The 24,285-nt window shown below is 36.3% G+C and overlaps 1 protein-coding gene across 2 annotated transcripts in view; it reads right to left on the bottom strand.

The window, feature by feature from the left end:
• ptpdc1a (protein tyrosine phosphatase domain containing 1a) overlaps nucleotides 1-15,612 on the bottom strand; it is a 68,205-nt gene extending 52,593 nt beyond the window's left edge. The window contains exons 1-2 of one of the 2 annotated variants that reach the window (XM_067388042.1): nucleotides 15,349-15,612; nucleotides 841-879 (exon numbers count right to left, since the gene is read on the bottom strand). The gene's annotated coding sequence lies outside the window, so the exon portion shown is untranslated. The remainder of the gene's footprint in view (nucleotides 1-840; nucleotides 880-15,348) is intronic. The other variant, XM_067388041.1, reaches the window with a different exon arrangement.
• Nucleotides 15,613-24,285: the final 8,673 nt, after the last annotated feature.

The raw sequence follows: 24,285 nt of genomic DNA, 5'->3' as shown, positions 1-24,285 counted from the left end.
GGACAAACATTTAACCCAACCGCTGGGTTTGTCCAACCCAACTTGTGTTGTGTTTAACCCAGCATTTTTTAGAGTGTAGCTACTATTATTATTTTTAGTTCATAATTTTTAAAGAAAATTCCAAACAAGGAAATAATTAAACACTGCTGTCCAAATAGTATAAAAAAATAAAATAAAAATTCACAAGCATTTCCAACTGTTTGTTCTCCTTTGTGTTTTATCACCCACTTTTTTAGTATCACTGAAGTGACCAGCAGAAGTGAATAGTTTAAAAGACACCTCTGTTGGGTTCTGTTTCTACACGTCAAGACCAACAGAAATTGATCTGTGACCCCCTAACCTCAATAACATTGTACAATAAAGTCATTTTGGTAGGAAATATGTAACTGAAATGCAATTAGATCCTTATACATCATCTCCAGAGTAGGTTTATCTAAGGGGAGGACAGGGCTTTTGAAACTGCACTCTTGCTGTGGAAATGTCTTCCAAGGGCTGACACCGTGCAGTCAAATGAAGAAAGATGGTGCTTGTGTGGAGCAAATGGCCCATGACCAAGCTTAAACACCAACTGTGGCATAAAACGAGTTGATAAATGTATCATAAATCTCTCCGACAGAAAATCCAATGATGTTTCATTCATATTTCACACTTTTTTCATCTCAAACACCAAATAGCCGGTTGTTAGCCGACCTGCGCGCCAATTAAAGTAGTTATTGAAAGTGTTTACAAAAGCCTTTGTGTGCAGCGGTTCCTTCGGAAAGAGTAATTACTCCAGTTCAAGTGTGATCTGGAAAGCATTTGATTAACAAGCTCGATCCCATCCGCTGGAATGAGAGTTACCTTCTGATGCCATGTTCTCCTTGTCGTTCAAAAGCCTTTCTATGGCGTAGAGCATGGGGTAACCCGAAGGGAATGAAACACAAACATGCAATTAGAGGGGCAGCGAAGGAATGAACAACACAGAATAAAACAACCCACATTAAAAAAAAAAAAAGAAGAAAAGATTGGAGTATGTAGCAATGCCAGAGGTTATGGTTTTCCCAGGCAATGCATCTTGCTATTTTGATAAATCGTCGACATTGATTTTCGGTGGAGAAGTTTTTGTTGTGGTTTCTTACACGGTTTTATCAGGACTACTATGGATTGTACTGAATTAATCAATGAGATCAGAGCACTTATGATGCCAACGAAAAGGAAAACGCTTCATTATCACGTGAGGTTGAGCTACTCATAAAAGTCCAATCACATTCACAGAAACTTAAAGTGAGTCACAGAATACAGACATGCCAAGTTGGACTTTCTTAGTGGGTGGTCTTCCCTCTGCTTGATGTGGAAACTGAATTAGCACAGAGCCAATTTCGCCCTCGATCTGGAAACATTTTCTACCTTCCAGAACGCGCTTAATATAGAGACGTAATAAAACACCTTCGGCCTCTGGCGTGTTGTTTTACCAAATAACATCTAACTGGCCATTACTCCCCATTAAGGCTAATGGTTAGACTAATTATGATAATTCCATAAAAGGTGCTGTGTTTAGCCCAAACTGTGGACGAACATTAACTTAATGACTACGGCTGACCTCTCTCAAATGCTGCTGGGGTGCATGTCTCTGATAGGCTATTAGTCACTAGCATTTTGCATTATCCTGTTTATGTAAAAGCCCCCAAAGAGCTATACAGTCATACTCGTCTAGAGGGTTATCAGATCGTTGCCAATATCTGTTTCAAAATACAAATGAGGTGGATTTGCTCTCTGAGCCACAGATCTAGCAATTTCAAGTGATGCTTGAAGAAAAAAAGAAAGGAATATTTACCATGTGTCAACTTGTGTCATTGTAAATGGCAGACTAAATAGGTGTTAGATAAGACGTTCCAACCTACCTCTTTCACTGGATTATGGCGGAAATCCCCTCCACACCCTCTGAGTGGAACCAATACTGGAATGTCAAACACTGAGACAGCCTAGTCATGGATACCTACATTTGAATTTGACTTGTCTTTCCAAAGAGAAAACCGTCAGATTCCGCAGGGTATGTTTTGTCTTATTGCCGAGGCAATGGACACACCGCAGCTCATGAAAGAATGCATTAGGGCCGCTTAAATATTTTTCTTCGCCACTTTCCTTGCGAATTCTTTGAGATCCTTTCAGCAATCAGGAAGATTTCCGTAAAAATGTTGTCATTCTGCCTTGGCTAAACGCTGGAGTCGTGGCACTCTGCGGTATTCTGTTTTCATAAGAGCAGCGGTATCGGCTGTTAAAAGTCAGGGCACAGTATTAATTGTATATACGAGCCGCTGGCAGGCATGCATTGCTGCTGATTAACACTGGGTCTGGAACCAAAGCTGTTGTCCCAGGTGCGCTGTGTTTAGAAAGGGACTGTATCCAAAATGAAATACTTTGCAGAGGAAGTCCATCACAGCCCGTGCGCTGGTGAGCCAGACCACATTTAACCACTTTTGGTGCGCCTCCGCTTCCTCAATTGCATTGTTAAAAGAAGATTTTTGTGAGAATGATCTAGGCCAAGAAAAGATTTAGCCAGATATTCAACGAGGGGTTTTCCTGCCCTGATACAATCTTATTCTACAGGCCAGCACATTCAGAATGGTTTTAAGAATATATAAGGATTTAAGGTTAGTTAGTTTCAGTCCTCTAGTCTGATGTGATTAGTACAACATGGGACGCTTTACTGTTTGCATCACTTCACTTTCCTCTGTTTGCAGCAGTCCAGAGCGATGTGAAAGCGGTGCGATTTCAATGGCTGCGTCCGACAGCTGAAAACGTTGCCTTCGGAGGATGCATTCCAAGGCAGGAAGGCATCAAGGCATGTCCGAATCCAACGTTAGCTTCACTTCCGGTCTTCTGAGATACCGTCATCTGATTGATTTTTGAAGGCAGCATAGATGTATCCTTCACTGCCTTTGATATCCAACAATCCTGTGCATTCCATTCCATGAAAGTTAAGCTAAAAAATAAAGTTGGCATCTGAAAGTTGTGGTTGGTGGTCAGTTTTGGTGTAAATGTACGTCTTTGACTAAGGTTTTCCACTTTTGATGTTACTACTAGCGAGAAATTATTATTATAGCAAAGTCCATTTCAAGGAAAGTCTGTTTACTCGGCGGCCATATTTGCAACGCCTCAAAGCAGCTATTTCGACCAAGTCCTATCTATTTGAATGGGGGAATCCTGAAATCTCAAAATCTGCTTGCAATTAAATAACATATTTCAAATCAGCAACAAAATCTGCCATGAACTTTCCCATAAATGTTGTTTCTTATGCTAAAATAGTATTAAAAAAAGTTTATTTTTCAAGCTAGACGAGCCGTAAAAAAAAAAATCAAACCACTCTTGCACCGCGGTTCATCCCAAATCTGACGATGCATCTATAATATGGTTTGTTGAAAATAACATGCAAAACAGAGAGATGGATTCGGCTAATGTATGTTTCAGTCGATGGATATGCATTCTGGATTCCCAATACGTTACAACAGTGATGATCAAAAGAACAAGTCACTCGTTGTAAACAAATGTTCAATGATGTGCCGAATGCTCTATGAGCAGTCATTTACGCCGTCATCACCCGGGTGGTAATAGGTGAGACCTGAACAGCTCACGTTGCTATCTGTGTTTAAACTAAACTCATCTAAACCTTGCCAATTTAAACATTCATCCATAAGACGCAAAAGAAAACTTGCGCACGCTGTGAAGAGATTTGTGTCTGTACTGATCTGAAGCGCAAACATGGAGAGCCGTGTCACAGCGCGCAAAATCTCCTGAACGGACAAATTCACACAAAAATTATATCAACATAGCAAGTATCCTAACAAACATAATAGGTTATGTTTTAAGAGAAAAACGAGACAGATAACGCATGTGTGTCAGTATCAGTGTACTGGATCTTTGAATTGTGTCTTAAAGGGACAGCAATATTCTTGCTCTCTGTATTTTTAATGTTAATCAAACGACAAAAGACGAAGAAATCACTCTTGACTGAATAGATTTTGTAACTTTAATAATGTTTCAACTTTATTTAATTATTCAAAAAAAGTTTATATTAAGTGTTATTTTATATTTGATTACTTTATTCAATTTCTGTACCTGAAAGCTACTGTTAGAGCTGAAAAACCTGTAAAGCATTGTTTATTTTATTTGTATCTTAGCTCTCATGTATTTATTTGTGCTGTTTCTTAAAGTTTGATTATTTGTTTTTATTTTATTTATCTTTATTTGACAATTGTCCTATTTTTTTACTGAACAAAGCACATACCGAACTGTACCAAAACCGTGACACTAAAACTGTGATACAAACCGAACCGTGAGAAATCTGAACCGTCCCACCCCTAGTTGAAACACTGTAGTCACATGAACTGTTTTAAATGTGTCTTTAGTAGCTTTCTGGGCATTAAAAGTGTTAATTGTCTTGCTGGCAATGCAGGCCTCACTGAGCCATCGGATTTTATGAAAAATATCTTAATTTGTGTTCCGAAGATGAACGAAGGTCTTACGGGTGTGGAAATTAATGACAGAATTTTCATTTTTGGTTGAACTAGCCCTTTGTTGCTTCTCATGTAAATTTATCTTTTTTTTTTGTTTGTTTTTTAAAAATCTTAAAAGACTTGCAAAGCTTGATGCTTTGGCTTCCTTTATAACCATTTTCATTTTCAGAGAAAAAAAAATTAACTGGCCAAAATTTCTCTAATGCGTACTGAATGTTAACGGATTTAAATATTGTTTAAAAGCAATATCTCACTCTTAATCATGCTGAAGTAATATTCAATACCAGCACAAATGCTTGTGTGAAATTGCTTTATTATACATCTCAGCATGGCTCTTTGGTTAATTAAAGGATACATAAAACTTTTAACGCAGTTGGCGACCAACCAGGAACACTAACATAATAAGCATTATTGCTAATGACTGTCTAAGAATTGGGGGCCACGCCACCGTTCGGTTGCACCATGTGCCGTCTTTGTCTTCAACAGAGCTGCCAGGATCATGGTAAATGGTGTTGATTAGAGCAACACTGGTACTCTGAGCCAAAGCAGCTGCTTTGATTCTGACTGATTGCTGGACGTAGGGAATTAAATAAAGAATTCACTTGTCAGGGATTGTTTGGCTGACTACATGTGTACTACATTATTACTTTTTTTTTAAGCTTCACATCATATGCTTACGAATGTCTAAAGTAATTCTGGCTGTCCATTTCCAACGTGTGGGAGTCCTGATGTCGCTTACTTTCTTGATAAGGCATTATACATTATACTTTGCTGGAGACCACGAAGCAAGATTATCTGACAGCTGTCTAGTTGGTTTGGGAAAAGTTTCTATGGAAAATAATAACAATAATAATAGTAAAAAATGCAGACTTGCACATTTAAACTGACAATTATAAATTTTTTGAGAGCATAGGACCATGACAACCACACCCTGCAGTCAATGAATTTACATGCTTATATCTGACTTCATTAGTCCATAGAGGAGGGCATCTGCAGCTCTTTACAATCAAATGGACTGTATATTCAGTGTTAGGTTGCTTGATGAAGTGGCAGGGAGTTCTGGCTGTCAGTCTAGGAACTGCAACACATTATTACTTCAGCAGTACCGCACATAGAGTAATTAATGTCCATACATGCTCCTGTTTCCTCCCGTCTCCTGGCCCCACGCTCCACTGTTGAAACATGAATGACTCTCTAAGGGGTCACAGAGCGTGTTTTTACAAACTACCCTTCCTCTCTTGGCACAGTTTAATTTACATGTCATCTGCAGAGATGGACACCACCGACACTATGAATGTCCATTTATGTAAAATTGTCTTGATGAGATTACGTGACGATTACATTTGGAACAAAAAGATTATACAAGAGAAAATCGGGCATAGTGCAGGGATTATGTGTGTGCATGTATGTTCTTATGCATGCACACAAAAGAGTAAAATAAACAGGTATATTAAGTGTATTGTTTTTTACTTCTCTTCATAATGATAAACCAAGAAAAATTTTAAATTATGTCAAATATCTTTGACATAATAGCAGTGATTGCAATGTTTAACTTAATTAAGTCAGATAAAATTAAGATGGAAGTACACAAAAAACAATATCACACCTGTACAATTGTAATTGAAACTGCTCTGAAAAAAAACGCCTATAATATGAATTAATATTTTGTGTTCATATTGTTAATCAATACAAAACACATCCTCAAATGGAAGTCATATCAGACTTTAAAGCTAAGATTAATAGTGACATCAGACTATATAAAGTACATATTTTAAAGGGGTGGTTCAATGGTTTTTGTCTAGGCTTGATTGTGTTTAACATATCTTAATGCTTCGTTTTTTTGAAAATTTTTCATATATTTTAGCTTTATTCTACTCCTCAGTTTCCACTGTCATATGAACGGCTTGTTTGACTTCCTGCTTCTATGAAGCCACTCCCTCCGAAATACGCAATGATCTCAGATTGGTTAGCGGGCCCAGTGTAATTAGTGTAAACCTGAAATAGATGCTTAAAGTGAAATGCTATTTTATTTTTATAAATTTAATATTAATAGCAACTCTGGGTTGCTCTCAGTGCATTCTGAATATGTCATTTTTAGCAGATCATACACTGAATAAACATTTCTGATGGCCTAAAGCAGGGATGGACAACTCCGGTCCTGGAGGGCCAGTGTCCAGCAGAGTTTAGCTCCAACCCTAATCAAACACACCTGGACCAGGTAATCAAGGTCTTTAGGATTAGTCGAAAGTTATAGGCAAGTGAGTTTTTATCAGGAATGGAGATAAACTCTGCAGGACACTGGCCCTCCAGGACCGGAGTTGTCCATCCCTGGCCTAAAGGAAGCCATCACATTCATAAAAACAGGACCATTAGTGAATTTATGTAATACTGCTAATAAATCAAGCCCCAAAACAATACAAAACCATGTGTAATTTCTGAAGGAGAGAAGATTGCTTAAAATTCTGCATGATTTATAGTAAATAAAACTGATGACACTAAAACTGAAAATGACATCCCTACTGCTCACAACAGATATATATATATATTTTTTTAAATATCCACATTTCAATATTCACGAATTGTCACTGAAAGCGTAATTTTGTAAAGAGGTACAGGACTGAATTTGACATTGTACATTCATTCGACGAATGTGCGACAATATATTATAGAAAGTCTATACAATAAACTGTATACCCAGCTAATAAAAATATGTTCTAAAAACATTTTGCTAACATTCCTATTAAGTTATAAAAACGTTATTTCTGAATGTTCTCTGAACGTTCAAAACGTCCCGTTTTTTAAAAGGTTTTAAAAATGTTATTTATGCGGACATTACAGGAACATTCCATTTTATCATATACTGCAAACATTACAGGAATGTTATTTGAGAATGTTCTCTGAAGTAGTAAAACATGCAAGACGAATGTCCAACTAAACTGTTTCAGAACATTCCATGAACAATGTATAAATTACATTTTTGAGAACATTATTAAAGACCAAATAACTTTAAACATACATTCTATTAACATTACTGGAATAACGTTTGTTCAGAACTTTGAGAACTTTGTCTGAACGTCCAAAGTTCTAAGAACGTTTCATTTTAGCTAGCTAGGTACTGCACTGAAGATTCCAGTTACGGCCTACAATTGTAAGGAAAGATCTTCTGTACGCGTTCTCTACACTATAGTGAAAACACAAAGGATGAGTCAGTGTCAACGACCATGATAATAGAGCAGAGTGAAGCTTTTCCTGAAGGGTCAGAGTAGACTGAGGTTTTAGATTATGTGTGTGTTGGAAGAAAAAGGGTGCCATGTGCAGTAACCTGAGCATAGATGTGTATTGCATGTGTGTGTGTGCGTGTGTACGCTTGGGGGAAGGAGCACATCTGAGAGCAATCCCCTCATGTGACAAAATGCAGACATAACAGTCTGCATCGACACTTGTTACCAGCACATAAACACTTGCCTTAGAGAGAGTGGGTCGAGAGAGGGCCTGCAGCAGCTGAATGGGGCTAGAGCAGATCTGCTATTTATCAAACCCTAATTAACTGTTAATTTGCCAACCTTTAGGTTCAAGCATGTGACCAATTTATCACACCCAACAAACAGACTCTCCAGCTCTCCCAAGGGGTGGTCGACAAGACAGTCAGCGCTAACGCCCCCTTGATCCAAGCCCATTAAGTCTTCCTATATAAAATAAGAGATTAAGAATGCTGAGAGTTTAAAAGCCACAAACACCATCACAAAAAAATTGAATTATAGACCAAATAAATAATAAAGGATGCTGGCTGGATTCTTAGATTTGACACAAATTTAAAGCAGAAAATATGCCTTGATCAGATCAAGTAAAAATACTTCTATGTATATCAATGAACATTCTCCCCAAAAGTGCTAATTGTCTCTAAAAATTTGTATTTGTCTGGTATTTTCTTCAGTGGAACACAAATTTATTTATTTTTTAAAGCTGTTACATAGCTCTTGCCATGTAACATTTCATTAAAATGAGCTGTCCACCAAGAAATAAGTTTATACTATTGTAGTGTATACAATAAAATTTTTTTTTTGTTTTGAGTTAGGAACAGAGAGAAATTTGAGTCATTATTCATGATAGTTAATGATATTCAATATATGAATATTTCCTTCCACCAAAGCTTGCATCTAGAATTAAAAAAATATATATATATATATATATATATATATATATATATATATATATATATATATATATATATATATATATATATATATATATATATATATATATATATATATATATATATATATATATATATTTATTTAAAAAGGGGGCAAACAGCGTAAGTTTTTTGCATATGTGATAACCAAATGAGACAAATCCATTCTCTAGATGTATGCGGGTTAGACGCGAGGATGTGTAAATAATGACAGCAGTTTCTTTTGACGGTGAATGATTCCTTTAAGTATTTCTTTGTCTTGTTTCCAGACGCTATGAATTATATGCTGTCTGAACATTAAAACGTTTAATTCGCATATGATTGTTTACGACAAAGATGACTGACAGCAAAATATGCCAGTCCTGAGCTATAGAACACATTCACCAATGTGCCTGTTAAATTATTGGCATAAATAAACATTAAAACATTATTGTTAGCGTAACCAATGAATGGATGTGGCTTTGCAGCAGTGTTGCCAACTTTTAGGATCAATTTATCACACCCAACAAATGCACTCGCCGCCTTTCCCTAAGGACAGTGGAGGTGACTACTCATGTGTTTGAATGAGTTAAAGAAGACATCACAAGCCGTACACAAGCATATGGAGCTCTTTATAACACACTGGTGAAAGCAGCTGTCAATGGAAAGGTGGAAGTGCACGCAAAAAAACATCTTTGTTGAGAGATGTGTTATTCTATCCTTGTGTTTGAGTGGGTCGTGTCTATTAAGGCGGACATCACTAACACCTCAAAGACAAATCACGCTATTAGCATGTCACATCGAGCGGAATCGCAGATGAAAAGCACTGATGGGAATTAATCTGTGACGAGCCTTGAATGAAATGAAAGAGTTTTCATCAAGCAGTGTTTGTGCACATAAACCATTCTGGCAAGGCTAATGAGGGAGAACTTGAACAGTGGATTGCTCTAAATGTGATGTGAAGACAAAAGAAAGTTTGTTTGGATTTTATGTTCCAGCACATTTTACAGATCTAATCAAATAGTAGGGGTAATATGTCACCCCCTCCCATTTAATTTTCCAATTGATGTTACTATACCTGTATACATTTTAGCACATTTATTGAAGCAAAGCTATGCTTTTCTTAATTTTGACATTTCATTTGAACATCAGCAGTTAAACATGGAAACGGACCGATCTTTTCTGTTTGGATAACAGATAATATATCAATCTATATATTATCCAAATGTAAATTAATTTATTTTTAATGGAACAGGCAAAAATACCCCCCTCAGAAATGGGGCAAACATTAATAATAATAATAATAATAATAATAATAATAATAATAAACAATGGAAGAATTATTTAATACTCTCCTTAATAAACTTAAATTTCAACCATGTTTATTTTTCATCATTACTGAATAGAATTTAATCTGAATTATAGTCATCGTTGCTTTTTCATCATATCCCTTGTTTAAAAAAAGTTCAGTTATTATTGTTTATGCAATCTGAGTGAACCAAACTGATGCAAAGTTTTGAACAGAATATTTGATTTGGGAGATTTAAATTTTATTTATTTAAGTCTGGTAGAAGTTAATGAAATAGATGCTGAAATTAATTTTTTTTTACTATTAATTTGTTTTTGTTTTTTACTACAAATCACCTAAACAGCACCTTGCAACATGTTTCAACCAGTACATGTTTACATCTTAATCAATTAAAAAAATATCCATAAAATGCGATTTAGATTTGCCTGAAGTTGTTGGCCATGTTGGGGGAGGGTGTGACTACAGATAAAGAAATAATAAATGCATAGTCCCACAGCAATTAGGATCACTCAAGCATACAGCTAGAAGCTCAATGCCAAATTGGGTAATTCTGCTGCAATTGCACTTCCTAGAGCAATTATCATAGGCACTTTTGAGAAATGACAGAATGTTTACAAACAGTCAAGGCTTAGTTTGTGGGGTACATCAGCATTCTGTGTACACACACACTCAATCTTACCAGAGGATGTAAGATTGTTGGGTTTGGCAATTTAAGTAAAGTATGACATGTTAGAAGCCAAAATGATGTGACTTTTTTCTTGCATGTGTCCAACAGACTACATAAAAACGGGACTCGTGTTATTAAGCCAGCGACAACTGCCCTGTGTAAGTGAACTTGACTGCAGTCGTCCTAGACAGCAATTAACAGAAAACCTGTAAACACAAATATGCTACTGACCGCTCGTTCTCGGTGTGCCTCGCATACGTTGGGATTAAAGGCGAGTATTTAAGGTTGATGAAATACTGCTGCAGTGTGTTCCCTGGGCAGCTGCGTTTCCCCCAGGCTGCTCTCGGTCAGTCTAATGCGCTCTGATGGTCCCACTAGAGTATTTCCTTACACACTCGCCCGGCCGGCCAGCTCTTGATCAGAAGCAGAGCTCTCTGTGGCCATTCATCCACCCCCCAGCCCGGCACACGTGCGTCCGTGTGTGGGGCTCAGCGTGTGAGAGCTTTAGCGTAATGACATCCCGCTGAGAAGAAACCTGCGGCTGAAGCGGATCACCGCTTGCAATCAAGCGCTCGAGACCGTGTCATTGCTCTGCACTGAATGTTTTATAATTCTCCTCAACTTTCGCTGAGACAGCTTTGTTCGCTCAAAACAGAGTGCAGTTCCATTTGGTGCCACTAGTAGTGGCGTTGATTCGCTAAAATTAGCTGGGTATTGACAATTTTCACAATTCGATTCGATTACTATTCACGTTTTCGATTCGATTACGATTTTGATTCGATTCGATATCGATTATTTTGGATGTAGTATTTCAGTTACAGTACGTATGACAAATTTTCTAGAGGAAAAAAATCTCAACTTATGCTGTAAACTACACATGTAAGTCGTTACTATTATAATAATATTGAAGGTTAAATTAACTTGTTTATATACAAACACTTAAATTACACTCAATGATGTTTTTATTATAAATAAAGTTTAGAATTACATAATCATATTTCTACTCCAATTCGTGTTTTTTGAAATATAAACAAATCGCGGCTGTCATAAATGTCATTTATTCAAACATGCATTAAATATTGAAGAACTTAAAAATGATAATGATTATGTAACGGTGCATAGCTATATTTATCAGAATGCTGCTTTCTAGAGTTCACTTTTCTAGCTGACTAATGAGTTTATGGTCACTGAATATGTTTTTCAGAGGTAAATGCGACGTTACGTGACATTGTTTACAAGCTGTTTTATTGACGTCTTTCTGAGGTTGAAACACTGATTGAGCTATTACACGAGGCATGATATGGATTTCAGAAAGTTGTACTTTATATTTTAACATACCTTTAGATGTTTAGTCGTGTTTATTTTTTGCGCTGTAACTGGTATTAAAGCGGAGGAGAGGATGTTCACATGCACTCGTGCTGTCGCTTCTCTTTAACTAAAAGCGATCTGTCACGTCACATTAAACAGCACCAAAACTGTTTTTATTTTTTTTTCATAATAAGATGGACGTCATTTGAAATCTGAGACTTTGCTTCATATCAAAAGTAACAAAGCACAAAGATTTTTGCGATTTATTGGATGGGAGGTGCGTTACATGTTCTGTTCTTTCATCAACTGAAAACAGACTAGATCAATCTATTCTTGGGATTTAAGAATCGATATCGGTTCGTAAAAATGAGAATCGATTAAAATCGAGAAATCAATATTTTTTACCCAGTCCTAAAAATTACCAACTACGGAAGAGGATTAGGGCCAAGCAATAATAAAAAAATAAAACCATCTTGAGATTAAAGTTTTTAAATTTCGAGAAAAAAGTCGAAATAAAATGTTGAGAATAAACTTGTTAAATTACGAGAAAAAGGTTGAGATAAAATGTTGAGGATAAAGTCATTAAATTACGAGAAAAAAGTCGTTAAATTATGAGAACAAATTCGTTAAATTACTAATTTGTTCTCATAATTTAACGACTTTTTTCTTGTAATTAATGTTTCCATGAAGAACCTTTATGTTAAAGGTTCTTCATGGAATCATTAATTATGAGAAAAAAGTAGTTAAATTAATTTAACGTGGAACCATGGAGCCTTTCCATTGCACAAAAGGTTCTTTTGGGGAAAAAGATTATTAAAATGTTCTTCACATTAAGAAAAAATTCTTTTAATGGTTCTTTTAGGAACATTGTATAAGCCCCTGAGTATGGAAGCCCGTTTCCGCCACTAAATTAAAAAAATAAAAACAGTAATTGCGATAATCTCAGAATCTTTTTTTCTCACAATTGCAAGTTATAAAGTCAGAATTGCGAGATATAAACTCACAATTGTGAGAAAAAACGTCAGAATTCTGAGATATAAACTCACAATTGCATGATATAAAGTCACAATTCTGACTTTTTTTCTCGCAATTGCGAGTTTATATCTCAGAACTGTGACTTTATATTCTGAGATAAAAAGTCACAATTACTGTTTTTATTTTTTTATTTAATGGCGGAAACGGGCTTCCATACCGGAGTGCAAGATGAGTCATCAATATTTTTGATCTGTAAATTTTGCCAGCATTATACACTATAACTAACAGACATGGTCTAAATGCCAAAAAGGAGGAAACTTTACAGAAACCAGAGCCAGTCTGATGATTTTTCAAATGAATGTGTGAACACATAAGATACACCTTATCATAGATATCTGTGTTTTTCGTAAACGCACGACTTAAATAGTTTGACACACCATTGGACATTCAACCAGAGCAGAAGGCCTATTGTCACGTCAAAAGCTAAAAATTTAAATGCTTTGTGCCAGATGCAGGAAAAACACTATTCAATCAATGCACTTTAATTAGACAGATTCTGGTTTCCTCTACAGTCTGGAACACACACTTTGAAACCAAAGAAACCGAACAAAAACATGCTTTCCAGGTAGAAAAACATGGCACTGACTTTCCCCTCTTTGTCTTCCTGACACCCCACCCACTCGCACACAAACACGTATACACGCACACTAATGGTTGTGTGCTCTGCGAGGTGTTGTGTTATGAACCAGACCACTGGGCTGTGTGAGCGTACAGAGGTTCTGGGTTCTAGTCTGGACATTGTGCAGGCTCTAGACCGGGCGCTATTATCACAGCTGCAAGTTTGCCAGGGAAATTTGTCTGTAATTCACCTGAATTAGAATCACTCAGGCGGCTTGCACTAGTTCCTCTCAGAACACAGCCTAATGGTTTGTTTATTTTAAAGGTTTTGCTTCTAGCAAATCATTCCTTATCTGTCATTGCCTTATTGTCCCACTGGGTCACCCAAAGGAAGAGAGAAGCAAAATGGGTGGGGTGAGAGATGGAGAGATAAGCAGATACGTACCTGTTGCGCCATTTATTACTGAATATATCAACTCGAAAACTCAAATACACCTTAAATGGTCAGAATATGATAAACGTCCTTTAACGAAAGTAATAGCTTTAAATATTTTTATGTTCCCCTTGTAAGAGCATTATAGCATTTCCATAAACAATTCTAAACAATGCAGTTAAACACAGTGGGCATATACATAAGACACAATGATTTAGTGATAACAGTGGGTTACAAAATTGTATCTTTTGAAAGTGACTCGTCTATATAACAGCATAGCAAATGGTCCTTGACATCATAATTGTTGGAAGTAATGGCCTCTGCAGATGTCTGTCAACCCACTCTCTAGTGTAAAATGGTAAGGTATTCGAGTGGAGTGGCTGTTTTGTTCTCTACCAATGTTCCTAAGAGCCATGACCACGCGAAAAGAGCCGAAAGACCACTCCAAATCTGTCTGTCACAGCCGGCTGCTTCTGTGTCCTATCTGCTACCACTTACTCAAACATGCAACAAATTTGCTTTTAATTGCAGGGATTCTGCTCTGCTTGTAAATAGTTTTGCTTTGACAGTTCATTTATTTTGTGTGATTGCTGCCATCTATTTATAGTTTTAATTCAGGGGGAATGCATTGCATATGAATTCCTTGTGTCATATGTGCCCTGCTCAAAGACAAAAATGCATGAATTATTATTGCCTGGTGGGAAAGTGTTTATTTATTCATAGACCCCAAAATTGTTCTTCATCCACGCTTGGCAAAGCAGATGGCATTTCCTAAGGACTCCATGGGTCTAACAAACGAACTGGTGGGAGCATAATTACTGCAAACCCAGACTCTCTTTCAGAACTTTGGGTTTTATTAAATCCCAATTCAATATTTAAAAACATTAACATTTCTTTTTTTTTATTTATTTTTGAGTTTGAATTATAAAAATATAATTTTATAAACAATAAAAACATTTGTATACATTCAGGATATATAGTTGTTGATTAAATATAATAACTAATCAACTATACAGTATGGCTTATATAGGCCTATTTGATTTTAAACAAAAAGTCTAAACAGTGCTATCTAAATTTTATAAATGTAAATTTTGGGCAAGTTGTCTTTAAAAGATGTAGCACATTTTATACAAACTATTAGGTCTGGTGAGCAAAACGTTTTTTTTTTTTTTTTGTTTTTTTTTCTCCGTGTTAGCCTATCTTTTAAATGTTTGCTGCTGCAATTCATGAATTGTTTTGAAGTTTTGCTGAAAAGTTCAAGATTTGAATAGCAAATTAGCTATAAGTGTCAAGCTACTGAGGGAATCTTTTTTTCGTGGGCAACAACAACGGAAGGAATGTGTTTATACAGAAACTTTTCAAAAATAAACCTACCTTGGTGAATATTTACTGGAGTGAGAAGTGTGACCTAGCCACAGTCGCGGTAACAGCAGCATGTTTACTCGGCACTAGAGGGCAGATGTTCAGCGGATCTACAGGTGTTGTTGTCATCGAGTGTTTGGCCACCGCGGACGGTAATTAGCGGCTCAGCCCTTCACGCTGAGCGCGATAACATCAGCGGTTGAAGATGCGCCCTTATCCATCTTCCCGCCATCAGCGGTCACGGTCCATTTCCGCTGCACAAACGCTCGCGGATGTTTTCCTGATTAAAGCGGCAGATAGAGCGAGTGTGGGCGGGATGAGCGGAGTCAAGTGCAGCCTGTCACTGATGATGCGGGGTAAGTGTTGAAATATTTACCCTGCAAAACAGAATGGATTTGTATTCAGGAATATATTCACGAGATACAAAGGGAATTAGCCGTTCTGGTTTACCAAGACCAAATGCTTTAGTTAAAAAATGCTGACAGTATCATATCCAAAGGTTTTCCCCTCAAGACGATGTATTAAAATGAAGAGAAGTGTTTAAATGCCTGTACATTACCTTAAAGTGCTTTCTAACGTTACCCAAACTATGATATTTCCATATTTATCCTAATCAAATGAATTATTATCGAAATAGCCTACCTAAACGATGTAAATTATTGTAAAGTACAAGAATGTTGTTAAAGTTTAGCTACAAGAATGGATTGTAAAAGCATTTTAAATCTAATAGCCAATAAAATTGCTTTGTTCAAAATTTTATTCCATTCCCCATCACCACAACTACCATTTCATTTTTAAACTTTAAATTCAGAATGGCACATATAGGGCACATTTCAATTCAAAACAGCAAACGCAGCTGGAATAAATGTAGAATACATTAAACAGTCTAAAAAGCCTTTTGTTATATGCTATTATATATTAAACAAGAATCTGTTTATTCAAAGTACACCAGTTCTGTCATTTAACATCCATTAACATGATCACAAATCAAACCCATAATCCATTTGTGAATTTTTACATTCATTTTACTGCACATTTATATGCCCTATCTCAATATCAGTTTAATTTCAAAGTGATTAATGTGAATAATGTGTTGCTTATTTATAATTATGACTGAATCACAGTGTACTGGACTGAAGAAATGTTTTAAATACACTCTTTATTTCATTCTCAACCACAGAATTAGCCCTTTACAGAGATAGTTCACCCAAAAATGAAAATTCTGTCATCATTTACTCACCCTCAAGTTGTTCCAAACCTGTATACATTTTTTTGTTCTGTTAAACACAAAGGAAGATATTTTGAAGAATGTTTGTAACCGGGTCGCTTTGGGGCACCATTAACTTCCATAGTAGGAAAAAAAATAAAAAATACTATGGAAGTCAATGGTGAACTGTTCAGTTTCTCACATTCTTCAAAATATAATCCTTTGTGTTTAACAGAACAAAGACATGTATACAGGTTTGGAACAACTTGAGGGTGAGTAAATAATGACAGAATTTTTATTTTGGGTGAACTATCCCTTTAAAGGGCTAATTTTGTGTTTGAGAATGAAATAAAGAGTGTATTTAAAACTTTTCTTCAGTACAGTACACTGTGATTCAGTCATAATTATAAATAAGCAACACATTATTCACATTAATCACTTTGAAATTAAACTGACATTGAGATAGGGCATCTAAATGTGCAGTAAAATGAACGTAAAAGCTCACAAATGGATTATGGGTTTGATTTGTGATCATGTTAAATGACAGAACTGAACTATCCCTTTAAGAAGCACCTTCATTTTCTGTTTTGTTTTTTTTTATACATGCATATTCACATAAATATGACTTCTTAAACATCAACCAATCTGCAAGTCACTCCAAATCAAGCTGTTCAAATACAGATACAAATAGACACACTTTGGAGGACCACCAGGATATACCTCTGTTGAATCTTTAACCAAATACACTGAACCAAATCTGTTAGCAAAGAACGAGAGGTGTGATAATGTTGGCTTTGTATTACTATGTGAAAGCACCTGAGCCAGACACAAGAGGCTAAACCAGCTGCTGTTTCCGCTAGCTCTCCAATTTTGTTTAAAGAAAAAACTCAACAATTATTTACACTTCAGAAAGCCAAAGGTCAGGCAACAGAGTTTGGAGAATAAGCACCTTGCATCTGCTTCATGCTCCAAGGTGGAGAATGTGACATGAGTGATTTTTGCCATACACCCTTTTGGTGTTAAATGAGATCTGACCTGGGCAAGGGTTCACTATTAGCTGCAAAATCAGATATGCAAGTGAATGCGTGCACACACAGAGCTTCTTCCAGAGCTTGTTTGTTTGGATTAGCAAAATTTTCATATTCTATACTAATATAAAATGTTGTCATCCAGCATTCTAAACAGCATTGATAAGTAAAAATCAGATCTCTCAAACTGAATCAAATTCCAGATGCCTGTCTTCTTGTAAGAACTTCAAAACTCATCTGAAACAGAACGGCTGTCAGAGCTCTGATAATTATTTAGATCTGCCGCATACTTGTGGTAAGCAGGCTGAAACGCTCCCTTTTAAACGCTCCACTTTAAACTGACCAAAATTGAGCGAAGAATAATCCCTGTCAGTTGTAGTGGTCTGCCTCACATCAGCCTGGAAAAGCTTTAATACGAATGTGCCACATTCATTTCTGTAACATAAACGAACTCGATTCATTCTCCCATAGCTCGAAAGCACAACTTAGCCGAATTTAACTGAGGCATTACAGCCGGCGGGCATGTGACCACATAATTTCTCCCCAAAATGCCCCACACTTCCTCTCTGTGTTATCATTATGCCTCTCAATGAGACACTTGAAAGCCTCTGCCGTTCTGAGGCCGAAGCGCTGAACTCTGGAGCTGTTCGCACTGATTGGGCTTTTTCCAAATGGGGCCATGGTCTATATCAGGCCCGTTTGACGACATAACAAGCCTGTTAATATTCGAAGGAAATGCTGGGGGTCACAGAGCTCGCAGCCATCTGACCTTCAGGGTTCAGAGGGCAGAGAACCGAGGGGTGGCACATGGCAGAAAGAGAGTCCTAATGATTTAGATATCTGTTACACACTCAGCAGAAAGCCAATCTCCTCTTATTAACCGTCTGCCCTGAGAGAGTCGAGCGTCTGTCCGCTAAATAATAAACCGACTTTGTGGCCAATTTTAAAGTGCATTTGAATCGGCATCACCAAAATGACGGATAATGAAAGACAGTTGACCACCATCGGTGTGTGGTATGATGACGATTCATATTCTTTCCCTTTAAAGGCCTATAGTTGGTATACAGTAGGTGGTGGAGGGAATGTCAAATATTATGGAAGATTATAGAGTCTTTTGGACACGTTTGTTTATTTGCCTTGCGCTCAAAGCACTCTTGCACTTCAGAGTCAAGGAGGGTGCTCAGCCTTTGTGGCTTCTGACAATGAAGTGAGCTTTTGCTAAAGTTCGGCTGAAAACGGCCCAGCTTACTTGCCGAGGCATGGAGCGGTGCTCAATTTCATCTAAATAATTTTGTACACATGAGCCTTACAAAACCGTGTCCTTGGAAAACACTTTCAAAAGCAATTTCCGTGTTGTACTACTGCATGTAAACAGAGTAATTGTATTTGGGAAACTCCCTGTGCCAGCTGAATGCAATCCTTGGTCAAGGTTTTTTTCATTTTCTTCTTTTTTGCTGGGACAGAATTGGATTACAGTTTTAATTCCATGTATGATTATGATATCGAAAATGATAAGCAGAATATGTGTGTTATTAGATCTTGGGACAGATGGTGGAGTATCATTCATTGCATCGAAAATATAAACATGATACTATGGCTTTTTTGTGGAAATGTACTAAATACTAAATACTAGTTTTTTAAATTAACTTGTGGGTCAAACCGTTGTTATTTGGGGACACTCACTCTACTCTTAAGTTACAGCCCAAGTGCTTCCTTATGGTCATTGGGGTTGCTTACATAGAAAATGGCTGGTTTCATATGTATGGTAAAAGACCAGATGTTTGCATTTGCGAGCCTCAACCCTAAATTTGTTGCATCTGGCGCTGAGCTTCTCTGTTTATGCCGAACTGAAAGGTTGCGATTATAGATGTTTATTCACGTCACAAGGATTTGATCACACTACAGTGTGAAACACTTCACAACTGCTCATGTGAATGGGGGTCACGGAGAGTTTAAAGACCTGATGGGAAAAGCTTATTGGCTAATGGAGGCATAGATATGCCCATTCATACAGTGCTGGCATTAAGTCTACAACATTTTTAACTTGTCCCAAGTATCTTTTGCAGGTGGAATATTCCACTTCTTGTGACCCACTTATTTAATCAGCTCTGGTACCCACACTTATGACCTCATAGCTAGTCCAACAGCTTTAAACCATCTCAGTATGTCAGCTCATTTAGTTTTAACCTATTTGTCATCAGTGGTTATTGTACAGCAGGGGTCTTCAACCTTTTTCAGGCCAAGGCTTCTCATCCACTTGTTAAATACAGAGATTGAACAGGGTCCACCTGTAACATATTGCATAAAACTGAGTATTGCAATTTAACCCTGACCTATAAAAACAGGCAATTAGTTCAATATTAATTTAGATACTTTATAATGTTAAGCATTTTTCCCCTTCACATACACTACTAGAGCTGCACGATTATGGATAAATTGAAAATGGAGATTACGATTCTCCCACAATTCTGAAGACAACTAAACAAAATAACATGTAATTTACTAGGTTCTGACAAAATATTAATTGCTGCCTTCACACTTTTTAAAAATGTTTAAATAATTTGAATTATTTTAAAAAAAAAAATGGTTTGAATGAATGATTCAATGACAAATACATTTTTTTTAACAGTCACTGTTCACTCTAAAAAATGCTGGGTTAAATATGGACAAACCCAGGGATTGAGTTGTTTTCACCCAGCCCTTTTTTTCGTTCAACCAAATTTGGGATTTATTTTTTTGCCAGCAATATAGTAATATAGTAAAAGGCATGTTTTTTATCACCCCGCAAATAGGGGCAAATTTGTGGGGTATTTTAAGCTGAAACTTGACCATACCAGAGACTTCTATTACATCATGTGAAAGAGGGCATAATAGGTGCCTTTTAACCCAACCTGCTGGGTTTGTCCATATTTGACCCAACTTAGGTTGTTTTTAACCCAGCATTTTCTAGAGTGTGGATAGAATCATTATTTGAAGTGTCAAGTTACTTTCAAAAGGTTATGTGCTCTATTTTGATCTCTAGAAGACATCTGTGTTTATATGCAAACTATAAACTTTTTTTCTCAGTACTTCTTTGATATTTTGAATATTTGCAACACATAAATAATGATACTGTGGTTGAAAAGACTGTAGGTAAAGCTGTTTTATATCTAAACATGATACTGCTTTCTCTGGGTCATCGGCAGGGCGAACAGATTTGAATGTTCCAGTATGATTTTGTCAAATTTAATAGGCACAGGCAAGTCATTGTCATTTAGGAATGAGATTGCGTGGGAGTTTGAATCGAGATCGCAATCTTTTAACGATTAATCATGCAGCTTACAATACCGTTCAAAGGTCTGAGGTTGGAAAGATTTTTTTAAATAAGTCACTTATGCTCATCAAGGCTGCATTTATTTGATCAAAAATACATTAAAAACAGTAATATAGTGAAATATTACAATTTAAATAACTGTTTATTTTAATATATTAAAAAAATATTTTATTCCTTTGACAAAGCTGAATTTTCAGCATCATTCCAGTATTCAGTGTCACATGATCCTTCAGAAATCATTCTAATATTCTGATTTGGTGCTCAAGAAACTTTTTTAGTAATATTAGTGTAATACAGTCATAAAACTTTACAATAAGGTTCCATTAGTTAACATGAACATACATACTTGCATACTTCTAAATCATTTATTAATATTAGTGAATTTTCATTTAAACATTCACTAATACTCTATTTAAATCCAAAGTTGTATCTTTTTTATTTAACAAAACATTTAAGACTGTAGCTTCCATGAACCAACAATGAATGACAGCAATGATTTTTTATGAACATTAACATAGATAAATAAACACTGTAACAAATGTATTGCTCATTGTTAGTTAATATAAGTTAATGCATTACCAAATGTTAACGAATAGGACCTCACTGTAAAGCATTACTAAAACAGTTGTTCTGATTTAATTATTGTGGAAACCATAATACTTCAATTATTTGAAATAGAAATCTTTTGTAACATTTTAAATGTCTTTACTGTCAAAAATAGAAAAGAAAGAAGAAAAAAATTCTTGATGACCAAACCTTTGAATGGAATATAGACACATGCACATAAAACAGAAAGTCCCTGAAGGATTTCTTCAGGGGCATCACTGGGACCTTGCTCCCCTCTGCAAAAATCTTCTTGAACCAGACCCAACAGTGAGGCTGAAGACCACCAATAATCCACAGCGATGCCTGCATCACTGTTAGGCCACACAAAGACATGACTAACTCAAACATTCCAATGCAATTAAAGCATCTTCTGCATGGCACGTTTCACTGAACCACTAGGGGCTTGTTAATAAGACCGCAGGGCTTTTACCGAAATCACAGTGAGAGGCGGGCGGTCCGTTCACATCTGTGACCGCTACACCGCATATGATCACCATGAGATAAGCTCAAATATGACACTCCGCAGATCCACCTGGACTCCCCCGACACTGCAATTATGAAACCACTTGCCCTCCTAGAGACACCTATAATTAATTCCTAATGGACTCAGAAATGATTTTAAGCCTTGTGACAGTGCTGTAAAACAGAGCTAAAGGGAAAAGGCCAAATAAAAATGGACAAAAAGAATGTCTTCTAAACATCACCAATTCTGTAGATATCATCCTAAAAAAGCATAAAAACATATAAATAAAATGGCATCATCAAATTATTGCTTGATTACATCACCTGTAGTGTTTCATCAGAACAGTTATTGTTTTCAAGTAACGAATAAAGAAACGCATTATTTTTAAAATTACAACAAAAATTTGTATTTTTCAAATAAGTAATGCAAGTTACTTTGTTTTCCCATTTATTGACTTAACATCATTGACATTTGCCAAAAAAAAAAAAAAAAAAAAATTGTAATTAAAAAAACAGCCCAGGTGAGAAACGGTAATGGGAAAGTAACAACACATTACTTTCCAGAAAAAAAGCAACTAACACAATTAGTTACTTTTTTTAGGAGGTATCACAATATTGTTACATTACTTTAAACAAAAGAATTTTAAAGTCACAATCCATATCCATTCTTTTCCTCAATGTAGCCAACATGCCTGTTTTTTCTCTAGGATATATTTTTGGAGAGGAGAATGTCCTGCATTGCTTTAGTCATCTGAGGTTCACAAGCTAAACAATAACACACTCTAAAGACATCGGGCAGATGTCCCTGTTGGATGAAGAGTACATTTTAAATGTAAGTATTGTCTTACTCATATCTGCAGATCTATCTAACCGTACATTTGGAAATACTATCCGTCAGAAGTTTGGACACGGTTAATTCATGTGTCCAACGATTTTAAAAAACTTTTTTCCAAAAATAATTGAAATTAATTTTGTAGAAATAAAATACAAATTGTACACCCAAAAATGTTTTTAAAGTACAGTTTTATTTATTTTATTGCTGCATTTTTATTTATTTAGTTGGAACAGATATTGAAGGGAAAATGCTTTTCATGAATTTACTGCTATTATAAAATGTGGATAATAAAAAAGTAGGTGCGTCCAGACTTTGACTGTTATTGTAAGTTTTAAATAATTAAAATACATGGTAAATAAATCACTCAACTTTTGTGAAATAGGCAGTGTATTAATAGATTGGTTTAAACATAGCATTAAAAAATATTTGGCCACATAACCCATGAATGGAGATGTTAGGGTTCTCTTTAGGGTTAATGTCCTATTTTATTATATTCCATTGTTTTTTGAATGCTATATTTGATTAAAGGGCTTAACCACCCATCTTCTTCCAAATCAGTCATACTCCATCTTTCTGAAATGGCACTGTTTTTTCTGATGTTAACTAACTGCTAAAACAATGTTTGCTAAACACTGCTGTGCAGAGACAAACAAACTGGTGGCAGGAACAAGTTAGGCCTGATATACGAGCCTCTTCTGCAATTCCTCTCAGAGATAAACATCATTAATACGCTACAAAGTACTTAGGCGGGACATTGGGTGCTACTTTGCTTAGGGTGGGGGGGGGGTTCGGTTTACCGTGAGGCAATGAGCTGTGGCGTTCTCTTCGCCGTGTGGGATACGTGGCAGATGTCGATGACAAAATCCGCATTTTCATGTTGAGAGTGGAGCCCTGCCACATACTCCAACAATAACAAATTCCAACTCAAATATGGTTTTACCCTAAATTATTTGAAATGCATGTCATGCCGTTAAGATTTATGTGGGATCGTGCGTAACGTTAAAGACCAAAGGGAAGAAATTGAGGAAAAAGTAAACATAAAAAATGAGAAATTGGTTGAAGCCACATTTTTACAGTAATTGTTTGCTTATGGACAATTGTTTTTGAACTATAAGCTAAGATTTCCTCTACAAATTAGTTTAAAAAAAAGACCCATCGATGGCAGACCTGCTTTTTGTTTATACAGCAGCTATTGTGATGCACATTCTAGAGCATAAACTTTATTTTGATCTGTAAAACTCCTAACTAGTGTTATAAGTGGAGCAGATGTACCTGTCAACCCTTTCCTCTGAGAAGCAAGCAACAGATGCATTTTCTGGGATTTCTATCTCCACCTGGTGGCTCTCTGCATGTTCACCTCCAATCCTCGTAAATCAGGTCAAGAGTGGAGACGCTGAAAACGAGTCCTTGCTCTTAAAAACTATTGGAAGCCACTAGGAAGTAAAGAAAAAACACAAAGATAATTTACACAGAGCAACGATATCATGAAGTGCAATAC

The sequence above is a fragment of the Chanodichthys erythropterus genome, chromosome 6 (genome assembly GCF_024489055.1).
Source record: "Chanodichthys erythropterus isolate Z2021 chromosome 6, ASM2448905v1, whole genome shotgun sequence".
NCBI lineage: Eukaryota > Metazoa > Chordata > Actinopteri > Cypriniformes > Xenocyprididae > Chanodichthys > Chanodichthys erythropterus.
The sequence above is the reverse complement of the archived record's forward strand: the minus strand, read 5'-3'. Positions and strand labels throughout refer to the sequence as shown.